This window comes from Apostichopus japonicus, chromosome 8 (genome assembly GCF_037975245.1).
Source record: "Apostichopus japonicus isolate 1M-3 chromosome 8, ASM3797524v1, whole genome shotgun sequence".
NCBI lineage: Eukaryota > Metazoa > Echinodermata > Holothuroidea > Aspidochirotida > Stichopodidae > Apostichopus > Apostichopus japonicus.
The window spans coordinates 11611202-11624658 of record NC_092568.1 but is presented as its reverse complement, the minus strand read 5'-3'; the positions used below and the strand labels follow the sequence as shown (position 1 = coordinate 11624658).

At 37.9% G+C, this 13457-nt stretch overlaps 1 protein-coding gene across 1 annotated transcript in view; it reads right to left on the bottom strand.

Moving 5' to 3' along the window:
* Positions 1-13182, bottom strand: part of LOC139970693 (uncharacterized) — a 243417-nt gene extending 230235 nt beyond the window's left edge. Inside the window, exon 1 of the mRNA XM_071976597.1 lies at positions 13088-13182. The gene's annotated coding sequence lies outside the window, so the exon portion shown is untranslated. The remainder of the gene's footprint in view (positions 1-13087) is intronic.
* Between the last annotated feature and the right edge of the window lie 275 nt (positions 13183-13457).

Below are 13457 nucleotides of genomic sequence, written 5' to 3'. Positions count from 1 at the left end.
TCTATTTTTCTTCCAAACGCCAAATCCTCATCCGGCTCACATGGCCTGATCGGTTAGGAGTATGCGCTATTATTAATTCGCATCCTAACATCCCGGGTTCGATTACTGCTATGTGTTACTCATGTTATTAATCATGTTTTCTCCTCTCTTCTCTTCTCTTCTCTTCATAGATATGTAGGTCTCATCCGAGAAAACGAGTGAGGAAGACAGAAAGAATAGAGAGAACTACGGTTGAAAGTGTGGGGGATGTGAAACGGGTACAATGAAGTGAAGCGAGTTTACTACCTTCATGAAAACCGCCAAACTCTTTTAGTCCCCCAAAAATATCCAAGCCCCATTTAAAAACGCTCACCCCATCAAAAAGAGCGCCCTCTTTTAGCCTGTCGGATATCGGATGGTACGGATTCTAAATTAGTACCCCAGATTTAAATTGATATATACCGATTTAAATCGACATATACCAATTTAAATCGATGATGTGTAAAATAAATCGGTACCGGTAGATGTCAATTTAAAAAAAAAAAAAAACATCTACCAGTTTAAATTGATGATATGTCGAATTAAATCGGTAGAAGTCAATTTCATTGGACTTACACCAGTTTCTAGCAATTCAAAGTGACATATACCTATTTAAATCGACATATCATCGATTAAGCTCATCCTAGCTAACCGAAAAACAAGGTGGGGGTGAAAATCCCCAAGGGATTCGCTTTTTTTTCTTTTTCTTTTTTGGCAGGGGGGGGGGGAGGTATGTCACTGCGTTGCCATATTTCGTCACATCAGTCCTCGCTTTGCTACCGCCTTTTTTTACTCTCTTGTTCTCACGTTATTTTCTTGATGAAAAGATATATTTGTGCCAAACTGGATGAAGTTAGCGTGACGCATTTGCAAGTTACCCAATAGTAATACCAGTTCCTAATACAGGACGGTAACATGGTTACTCAATTTACCTAGCTACGTTTATACCTTTCATGCTTAAACCTGATATTTGTCATGTCACGCCTATTTCACTGACACAACATCTTTTGCTTTTTCTCCTCAATATGGGTTATATACTTATAGTATATATCTTACACTTCTCATGATTTCATTCAGCTGTGTCAACTGATAGGCTACTGATTTGCTACATTCCACTACAAGAGAATATACAAAACACAAATAAATGGGAACAAACATAAAAGAAAGTAAATTTGAATCAATGGTAAATAATATATTTTTTTTTACTTGACTTACAATTTCGCATATAGCCACTCATCGATCTTGTAGACAGAATTATATCCTCTCACTCATACGCAAAATGGGAGCAGGGGCATCCAGCAGGCAAGCAGGGAGAATCCCCTGCTAGGGAGAATCCCCTGCTAGTGAGGAGGGAAACTTCGCCTGACCTCTGCCAATCGTAGTTCATGTGATTGAAAGATTGAAAACAGGTGTGCCAAGGTTGTATCATTCCCTTTTCTAATATCTAATGTCGTTAGTTTTAAATCCATAGAAAGGATATAGCAGCATATAGCTCTGTTATGATTGTGTAAAGTGTATTTTTTCAGAGGGAATTTCTTATAAGAATGCTTTCCCTTTTAGCTTTCCTTCCATTTCATGGGGGTTAGTTCTTGGGATCAACGTAATCTCTAATCCTCCATGACTTGAAACGGAATACAAAGAATATTTCTATAGTTCACATGTTCTCATTGGTTCTTCCTTCCTTTTGACACTTACAACACTTACAATACTTTGTTACATGATGTTCTTTTTTTTCAAGATCAATTTTTTTGCATGAATAAATTTGGGTCAGGTGATGAATTTAAAGTTAGTTAGGGGGGGGGGTCTCCGTTGGCCCATAGTCTTTTTAAATATGATGGTCCCACCAAATTTTGCATGTTTTTGATGATAAGATATATTTGCCTCAAACCGTATAAATTGAGCGTGACACAACTGCTTGTTACCCAAATGGCAATATCAGATCCTAATACAAGACGATACCATGGTTACGTACATAAGGTTACCCAATTTACCGAGCTACGTTTATACCTTTCATGCTTAAACCTGATTTTTGTCATGTCACGCCTATTTCAATGATACAACATATTTTGTTAAACAGAGTTAAACAGAGTTCTGGATGAAAGACAAATAATAAATTAAGACAGAGTTCTGGATGACCTATGTCAATTATTTCAAACCCACACTCTATGAGAGTGACGCAAATACCTCTTTTCAAATCAATAGGAGGAGGAAACTTAATTTTATTCCGCCCGTTTATTTCTTTGTTATAGAGATCTGATCTGAGATACAATTTTTCAGGGTTCAGTAACTTATCGGCAAATGAAATGAGAAGGAGGGGCGGCGGTGAGGGGAGAGTAGCTACGACCTTGAAAGGGATGTTATTGCCTCCTATAACTTATGCTTTATAGAGATTTAGCTGCTGATAGAGTCGACCATGTCAGAGCGTTGACTTGCATTGCACATATAGAAGCTATAAAAACACCCAAACCCCGTCCTCGTCACCGTCCCTTCCTCATTACGATTCAGTCTTTCAAAATGCAACGTTGGCTGATAATAGATCAAAATTTGATATTTATAAAGATGATTCTAATATTTTGTATTAAACTAAATACACACTTCGTACATGGGGGGGGGGGGGGGGGGGCTCTACACGCAAATACCGCAGTTTCAGAGGATCAATAAACACATCTAGTCACTTGCGGACTAAACAAAGACTTGTATACTGACGAATTCCCGATCCCCGTATTTTTCGTAAATCTACTTGCATAAACTCAAAACCGTATGAATTCTGTCTCGGGTTTCGAATTACTGTGCTATTTCCAGCCATTCAAATACCTAAATAAGATTAGTCACATGTAGTTAACGTGTTGGACTTAATAAGTATTGTCCATTCCTTATTCAAAAAGGTCTTGAAATGTGAATAGGTATGTTTGTTGAAACTTCAGGCTTAATCCAAGTTCATGATCGTCTGCATAAAATATAGTTGTAAAGGGAGACAACTTACAGCAAGAACTCTCTTGCGAGCATAATCTTAAGCAACCTTTTGTGAATAAGAAGATTCACAGAATCCGTTTTCTTTTACTGCTTGCTTCGAAGTCATCGATATATCGGGGCATAAGCCTATTGTACATTTAAGTCTTGAAAGGAAGCGACATTCTTGCTGCTTGCTGCAATGTAAACAAAAACATTGGAGCGTGAGCTTCTTGTTAATAAAGATATTCAGATCCGTTGTTCTAATGAGAGTAAAACAGGATGAATAGAGATTTCGTTGAAGGCAGTGTCGTTCACGGTTACCATTAGATTGTATCTAACCAACAATATCAATTTAAGCTCGTTGAAAGCTTACTCGTCAAATGGTTCAGTGGGTAGAGCAGTGGACTGGTAACCTGATGAACTGAGTTCGACTCCATCGATGGTTGGTTATACACGTTTAAAATTTCTTTTTCTATTTCAGTAGTCGACGCTGAAGTCTTGATATATTAATTCAACCATATAAATTACTAGCTGATGTGGTGGCCGATGCTGTTAAGAGGGTGACGAAAGACTCATTCCTCGTCGGTCGTGTAAATCGTGGCTAGGGTTCAAGACAGGCCTCTGGCGATAATACCTCAGGCTGTGGCATGGTGCCTTTTTGTGGCCTAGGATCCCGTACCATGTCTCCCTTGTTGTCGCAAAAGAACCCGGGAGGATGCGCAGAAGGTCGGTCAAATCGACCAGAAGCGTACTAGGTGGCGTGCGTGAATCCTTGCCTTTGGCCAGAGGTGGTGACATCTCTGCGACCGGCATGCTTGCAGCCACCGTCCACTGAATACGTGGCCCGGTGAGGCGCTATTCTCCTAAAAGTAAATCTACGGATGCCTTTAAGCGCCATATAATTATTTTATATTAAAAACACCCTGTTTCAAACTAGCGCCATCGAATTCCTTAAAAGCCGTTTTTGTTTTCTTGTCACTCTGAAGGTGGAATGGATTTTACTGTAATGGGTTATTTGTGGTAGGTCAAGCAACACATTCAAACAGTCATGCGGTTCACAATGGTTTGCAGGAACTTAATTAAACTCATTGTTTGACATAAATGTGTTGGTAAAGATTTACACAACCTTCACCAAAACAAGCATTATATTCGTTGCAAAACTAGAGACATACAAGCCGGGAAGACCATGAGATAAAATTTTAATATATATAGAATTCAATCTATATCACTTTTGCAAGAAAACCAAACTATACTAGTTTCAATATGGTCTCATTATAAGCAACAGTGTTGTAGCAAATTCTCATACCGGATATAGGTTGTTTCGGAAACTGAGTGATTCTTAAGAACTTTGTTTGAGATTTCCCCCCCCCCCCCAAAAAAATACCCCGTATTGTGTTTTGATAACTTCAGCAACAAAATTAACTTTGATATGCCGTGGACCGATAAAAACCACTGCTCTCGGTCTAGCTAGGGTTGTATAGCATATTTACTTAGTTTTTGTTTGTTTTTGGAATGACCCTTTAAACGTACAGTTGAGGTTCACTAGTTAAAGTGACTGGACCTTTTAGTTTATTACACAGCCCATCAGACTAGTTCCTCGGTTGCACTACAATACTCAATGGGAGAAATTAATATTATAGTGTCTCAAATGACATGTTTATAATTTATTACAAATTTGTTAAAGACAAATGATGTCGAATGCCATCTAAGGGTACTCTGTTGCTTATATGAAGATTAACGAACATATTCTGGTTGACCTAAAAAACAACGGATTAACATTAACTATAAGAACTGCAGTGAGGAGCCGACGTCACCATCAAGTTAGCCTAAACGAATTCCAGAAATTTAGTAAATTTAATGATACATTGAAAAATACTGGAATAGCTACAGAAACATTATTGGACTCAAAGTTGTCTGTTTTTATTTGTATTATAACATATCAAGACTTTTTTCATTTTTTAATTATTTAAGTGAGTTATCAAGTTACAGCAAAATCTACCTGTCGATCATTCTCCCATGATTGATTACCGGGGATACTTTTAAGAAAAGTCACCCAGGAGAGAATCTGGGGAAGAAAACCAAACTACGGAACGTCTGATCCGCTCTCAACCCCAGTCCTCTTGCATCGAGACTGTGACTGTGTGATTATCGTCAGGTGTGTATAACCATTCCCTTCGAAAGGGAACATATACTACACATGATCTTCGGGGATGTCTTCAACTCTCGGTCTATCTGTTCGTAATACACGTCTCAGGATAAAACTAGTCTGATCTCAGAAGAATGTTACCCGATTCCTTGTTCTTTATTCTATTTGTTTTACAAGTCAATGGACAAAATTCTGATGAACAATGAACAGATAAAGAAAACTGCCATTAATGGAATACCAAGTAGTCCCCGTTATGTCCAACACGTAACACACTAATGGACTTTATCGATACTCATTGACGAACCACATCTTCCTTATTCAAAACAAGTTTATAACAATAGAGAGAGATTAATGCCATTCAAGTGGTGCAGTTTGATTTCATATTACTGAAATGTGTACGAAAAGATGTTTACGCTATGTGAGCAGTCCAGAATTCACAGTTAACGTTTAGCGTTTTAACCGGCTTCCGGTAAAACGTATCAAGCATTCAATTGATGACTATATAACGAAGAAAATACATTAAGCACATGGACATTAATATCCTCCTACTTGAGGTACCTATAGTGAGGCTCATTTTAATCCATTATTATCATTTGCTTTAAAATACACTTTGCTAGCTTTTTTTCTCTCGCAATTTGGGAAATCAAACTCGACCGCTTCGAGGAAACTTAAGGTCCCTGAAAGAGCACCGTGTAATGGTATCCCCCCGGTAGGACCAGGGACGATTATATAAGAAAACCCCTTTCTATGGGTTCCAAAAGAGAAAAATAGAAGACTATAACTTAAATTCGTTGACAATTCGTTACTTTTTAGTGGATAAATCCACTTGTTTAATTCACATGTTTATGTATGACGTTTGTATGGTAAAGTAACGCAAACCCGGTCACAATGTGGTTCCAAGCGGTACCATTATCTGTCAACAGCACTAAAAGCCAATGGCGTGCGACAGGGAGTGCGGGAATGCCCCCTCCTTCACAAGATCCTTCAATCGCATCTGGCTGTTTCCATAAAATGTCAGCCTCCTATACCTAATTTGCCGCTGCTACTGGCATCTGTTCATGCTTGTATACAATATAATTCTCTAATAATATATGTACATACCCTTCTTAGAAGAGTCTTAGTTAAGGTAACAAAAGCACACCCAACCATTATCAGGTGTCTATGTGATAGAGATGAACGACATACCCCCATGAGGTAAGAACATGTTAATTCCACCCTGCTATGCAGTGAAATAGCAACTTAAAAGTTCTGTGAAAGACAAAAGGTGATAGCTTGACGAATAAAAAAAATACAGACCGATTCTCATTTGCATTGATTTTTATAGACTTATTATTTATATATTGCAGTACCTATTTTCCGTTATAAAGCTGGGCTTCCCAAAATAATAGTGGATCGAGCATGTTGAACTTTTGAGCATGCACCTAATAAGTTATGCTTTCAATGTTTTCAGTGTCATGTGTGTAAATTCAGCTTCAAATTGAGGGAAAAAGGAAAATGAAAAGCGAAAAATGAAGAAGAATAGCTAAGTGAATGGCCATGTTTGCACCTCCTGACAACACTTTGTCATCATGACCTGACAAAATGACACACTCATGACACAAATTTCATTCCTGATATCTCCTAAATATTTCGATGTATTCCTTGAAATTGTAACGTTTTAAAAGTTCAACAGACTATTTTAATCTCAAACTATCAACTTTCTCGAAACCTCGGGTTAATGATCTCATTAGGTGGTACTCAATAAAGTAGGAGAGTGTGTGAGGGTATAACGAAAGGTACAAATAAAGTGTTGAATGATTTCGGTGTTTTCCTCAAACTTTCGACCCTATTGGGAAAGTTTTAAGGAAAATGCCAAAATTTCCACGGGTTTTGGTAGGCCTATGACAAATGACAAAATGATAATTTGACGGTTAGCTAGCTGTCTGAATGAACTACTACCAACTATAGACCTTAGTTTAGAACTGCATTGCTTAATTGTGACCTTATTTTAGATGGTGTTGACAATTTACATTTTACTTTGAAGAGTTGACTGAATCAGTGGAAGCTTTTAGGCCCAATGCATTGGTCTGTACCTTTGGTACAAAGCAGCATATTCAGGGGTCATTATAGGAGTCAAAATAGTTTAATTGCTCACTCACCACCATTCCCACTCTGTACTGTATACAAAGAATTATGTAAGATGTGCACCTATATGAGCTCAGACATAGAAATGAACTTGAGTTGCAACTTCTAATAGTCACGAACAAGGACTCGAAAGTTAACACAGTACTCCACAATAAAAATCAGTACCCCAACATTGTACTCAATAGCTGACAGTTCTCAACACCTGTTAACAATAATTTGTGTTGTTAATGTCAATGAAGAATGTCATATTGTTGATGTATCATGCGAAATAAAATAAAAGTGAAACATGATTTACACTACATACAGCATATAGGTGCAGATCGGAAACAGAAACTGGCCAACATGTGAGTAATCATACAGCCTGTTCCCTCCATTTTCATCTGCTAAACCATATTTTGCTATGTTTCCTTTTTAGGCCGTCATCATTCCCAAAGTTACAAAATGTTACCCAGTAAAGTGGCTTCAAAGGATCCGGTAGTGCTGTCCAACACCTGGGGTATTGGTGTGTTAACTCTTCAGAAGTTCCTGATACTTCAAGTCCAATTACATCAAAAAAATATTTACGTTTGATATTTTCTCACCATGGTTATATGTATTAGGAGCACTACGTGGTCCAGAACTAAAGCTTTTAACTATGCCATGAAAGTGATGTGTAGGATTACCCTGTTCATGTTTGATATCGGTGACATAACTTCTATCATCGCCAAAATTTCGGTTGAAAAGAATTAGTTATCGCAATTTGTTGGTAAAAAAGGTATTAAATTTGGTAAATTTTTTTGTTAAAGTTCTTCAAATAATTCCGGTTAGTGAGCTATAGAGTCTTTACCTTTCTGTAGAAAGAAACACCAATTATGATTTTCATTATATCAAAGTCCATACGAAGTTTCCGTATTGCTCTTATCCGCTAGGTGGAGCTAATGTTGGTGGGCGCAACTGATTTACATGTCATTATCTACCCTGAGGTGGAGAAGTTCAAAGGTGCAACCCCTGATGCCTTACTTTACAACGGTACCCCTATCCTAAGTTGCATCAACAGTTGATACTTTTGTGATCAAATAGGCCTAGTAGAACTTTTGAGATAAAAAGTTGCGTTGCCAGGAAATAAGTCGAAATATCCATTTTATAATATAGGAGGACAGTGATGTGCGATCGTCAGCAGGGGGAGGGGTGGTTCAGTTGGGTAGGTTTGAATTCAGATGGTGCAGGATTGAATCACCACTACGGGTGTTCCCTCCTCCCACAACCTATTTTTCAACCCCCAAAAAAGCAAAATTATTGTTCAATTAATTGACCTAATTTATAGTCAGCATATGCCTTAAAATGCACATTTGGCGGCTAAATTTAAAACAAAATCAGGGGATGAGGGGAGGGGTACCTTTACCCCGTACTTATGAGACGGCTTCAATGACCCCAGGAGAGCCCTTCCTCCAATAAAAATTCCTTAATCAGTCGGGGAAAATTTCCAATTCATTATTATTTGTTAGCATAGTCTTCTATTTAGTGCTACTTATTATGACCTAACTTATAGTCTTAATATTGATCAGAATGCACCGTGTGACTTCTCACTTTCTTTTTACCGTTGAAGACCCCCAGACCGCCATTTCCCTGCGTATGAGTCGGTTTCAATTACCCAAATGCAGCTCCCTCCTTTATATTATTTTTCATTCTCCCCTGGCATTTCAAAGCAAGTTCAGCCTTAATCAGTTGGTGAAAACTTGAATTTGCTTGGTTAACTCAAGAGAAAAGAATTCCAACCAAACAAGTCTCCTTTTTGAATAGTCTCTGATGTTTGTCTCCGTCGGTTATTCCACTGCAGTGAGACAAAAATATTTGTTTTTTACATGCAACGGATGCTTGGTTTACTCAAAAAGAAAAAAACAAAGAATCCCAACCAAACAACCTTAGGGACTGATAACAATACAAATATTTAGCACGTTCAGGCAATGAGTATAATAGATGTAGCCTATATAGAATAACCTGAATTTCTGAAAGCAAACGAAAGACCGTCAAAACACCTCTTCCACGGTATTTTAGAACTTAGAAGTGTCTGCATTCTATTTTCTTTACATTTACGGTGCTTTTACACGCAAGTTATTACTAAATATATTATACCAAACTAACGTACTTCATTATAAGTGATGGTTGAGGAAAAACTAGTGGGGTTGACAGTCTTTTCATAGAAGAATTTCAGCTTTGGAGACTACGGTGGCTCAGAGAGGACATCACACATCTTCACTGTTTTTCTTACAATTTTAATAGCATTTCGACATTGACTGTATCAATTTAATTTTAATATTTCAACTATTGTTTTTAAAAATTTCGACTCTATACCAATATTTCAGCTTTTCGTCTCAAGTGTCGACTCAAATCCGTCCGTCTGATCTACAATAATGATATTTAAACTAAATGGGTTTAAATGTTCAAGTCGGATGTATATTATTGTCTAAATATATCGTCTCTTTATTAATAAGCAGAGCTCTTTATGTCTACAATTTTGAAACATGATGTCGTATGTATGTGTAATGTATGTGTAAAGTAAACCTATATACTTGGCAATGCAAACACAAGTTGTTAACTGGCTACAATGGCTAGTATGGAACATTTCTGACTCAATTTTGTAACTATAAATTGTTCTATATAACAACCCTATCATCCCATTTACCAAATAATATCAATTTCAAAGTGTAAGAATGCACTACTCAGTGAGAGGGTTAAGGATAAAATCTCAGTTTGGTTTAGAATAAGTTCACCAGGGGGCCAGTTTCAAAATACCCCCGACTGATTTAGGTTGAGGCATAAACCTTTATGGAAATTCCAGAGGCGAGTAAGGAATTTATAAAGGGGTTGCGGTACCTGCGGTCGTTGAAACCGATCCACATTCAGAGGATTATGGGGAGCCTCCCCTCCCCCGGAAAAAATAGAGGTTCAGACATCATGGTGCATTCTTAGGCATATTTAGACTACGAATTAAGTCTATATAAGTAGCTCTTAACGCAACGTTATGCTAGTACATTGTGTTAGGTTGAAAGTATGGGGGAGGTTGAACACCCCAGCTAAAAGTTATAGTCCCCGACTGAACTATTTCCCCCGGTTGTCCATGGGATGCCATGTTACATCGGCTCGACGAAAGGAGGCGCATCAATTCGCGTTAAGGGAGAAGGAGGCGGGGAGGGGGAGAGGTGTCGGCGAGATCGAGGAATTATCATGAACACTGCATGACTCCCAGCTTCCCTCCCATCACCTGACTCTTTTCAAAATCTATTGGTAATTATCGACCTGAGTCAATGAAATATAACATATGATATTGGGTTATATGCTGCAGTATATTAAATCCGTAAGTCTACACAAAGGAGGATTTTTGAAGAAATATTGAAAATATGACAAACAATTTAATTGTGAGTCGAAAAAGAAGCAAACCAGAGCCTTGAAACCAAGACACTGTATTAATAAACAATAATTCATAACTTCTTGGTCCTTCACAGTTTTTCAGTAACCAGAGAAAAATATTTCATACATTTTTAGTTGAAACTCCCAATTCAATATCTTGTTCCTAACTTGTCATATGCTTGATTAAATGTAAAGCTTGTATATTGGACTGACTAAACCCTAGATTCTCCCAGGAATTGGTCACAGTAGGTGTACCATTACGATAGATATTCAGCTTTACTTTGTTATTACAACCTTCTTGTTGATTTACCCTAGCTTCTTCTATCAGTCTAGGTTGTTTCTCTATAATACTTTTAATTTCTGGAAATGATCTTATAAACAGCTAAGGTCCATCAATTAAAGAGACTGGACTGTAGTCTATACTACGGAGACCATTATCTTCGTTCCTCAGATGCATCAGAAAACTCACAGAGAATACAAAGAATTTTCTAGCCTCAAATGACATGTTGATAATGTGTTAGATATTTTTCAAGGACATATAGTGTTTACAGACATCCAACGGTGCTTTGTACTTTATATGAAGTTAAAATTTTCAAAAATTGGTTGTTACAATTTATAAAACAATTGATTAACATTTAGATTGTTTTATGAACGACATTTTTAATGCAATTGAAGATGAAATGGTTCCCACGTAGAATTATAAAAGATGTTGTGTATAAGTAATATACCGATATTGTGTAATCAACGAATATTTATTTAAAGGGTTTTCTTTATTTCGGAAAGCTGGTTTATGTTGGCAATCTTCCGTGCAAAATCTACTGCATTCAGCACTATGAGGGCGATTTCAGCGATCAGAACAACTCCGTCTGTTGCGAGGACTAATACAATCATAGCAGTAACTTTCGCAGAAGTCTCGAGCCATTCATACCACGCCATGCTGCTACACAGAGATTTGATGATGGTCCACATAATCCCAGCTGAGTAGCTATTCTTTATAAGATAGAAGAGGGCTTTACCTTTACTGTATGCACTTTCTGATGAATTCCAAGCAGTGACAAAATCGTCTAGAGCCTTCTGCAGTTTTGAGTTGGCACGGATCGCTTGAGCTGCTTCGTTGACCGCCTGCTCCATCTCACTTTCACTTGGAGATACTGAGATCCCGTCGGCAGACATGACAAGAAGAATGGCCTCAACCAAGATGCTGGCCAACTGCATGACGCTTCCCCAATCGGCATCCTGAGCTGTTGAAATTGCTCGCGAGGGTAGAAACTGTTTTCCTTCCCTGGTTAATTCCAACCAGTGCTTTCCATCTTCTCTCTTTGAAATTTCCAGTCGGAAAGTGGGAATCTCAAGCCCTCTGCGAATTAGCTGAATTCTTTCGTCGGAGAGGTGCTTGCTGAGTCGTGCAGCGATGTCTTTAGGCTGATTGCGCAACTCATTGGTAAGCTTCAAGGTTTCGGTAGCCGTTGCTCTCGCGGCTTGGATAATCTTCTCTTTCTTGGCTCGCTCTGCATTCAGTTTCTTGTATTCCTCGGGAGCATACTTCCCGAGGTCTTCCATAACCGCCTTCACCGCCTTTTCAACCAAATCACTGTGCGATGCCATTTTGCTGGAAAATGAATACGATATATACAAAGATGTCAATTCAATTTTCATATAAAAGTTACCTTAGACTCCTTAGTTTAGCATAGAAAGGCAAATGACCTGTAACCCTTTTAACTGTAAGATGGGTGAGGAAGGGGCTTTGGAAAATACGTAGTTGTTATGTGATAGTTTTTTGCAGGAAAATCTTGTAGTATTTTGTCCAAAGTAGATCTTCCTGTTAAGTTTCAATGTAATCTCGTAATGATTTTTAACATAGAAACTGTAAAGGCATCGGCTGTATCAATGAACCTGCAAGGAACTTTTGGCATTTTCGTATCACAAAACAAAACGGATAAAAGGGATAAACTGTTGAGATTGTGTCAGGCTGTTGTCAAGAATAAGGGTCGGGTCGAACGTTAACTTTTCCAAACGTTGCATCTTTAGAAACTAGCTACCATATAGCCTAAGGGAATATGAGAAAACATCTACGAAACCTCATTTTGTCGAAGCTGTTATAAGTGAGTTTAAATGCCAAATTGATAATTAACGTTACCGTCCAGTTACAACTTTTGAAACGATACTTAAGAATTTTCGACTGTTTAGGTTGTACAATCATATACATGTTAAATATTTATGTACTGTATACTAGGAATATAAGTTATATCCAGCCCCTCCCCCTCCTCCCAACACACATGCACAGACAAGTACACGTGGTTCTACACCTGTGTGAAGATGATGCATTAGGAACGTTTGGAAGGTTTCTTTCAAAGAGACGACCGGTAGATCGCAAAGAAGGCTTATCGATAATTACAAATAAAATTAGTCACCTATACCCGGCCTTATCTTTCACATATAAAATATATATGTTGTACTTACTTTCTTGTCGTGGAGAGGAAGGTTCGGCACACGAAAGTAATCACGTTCAATCTTGATCAACCTGAGCTTTAATGTTTTCTTCAAGCCAAGTGACTTTAAAAGGCAAATAACTTTGCCTTTTAAAGGTTTCGTTCAGGCGGTAAGATACGATACTATTTTATATATTTATCTATTGCAGTAGGAGGAGCGTAAAAAACTGTTCCAAATAACGGAACCATCAAGTAACCAATCACAAAGAGAATCTATAGTAATTTACATGTATAACAACCAATCGACTGCAAGAAAGGGATTCACTCGGTCGCTAGTTTTCGTCGTGAAAACGAATACTAAATCATGATGGCGCCAGTAACTCTCCAAAGAGGAACCTTTC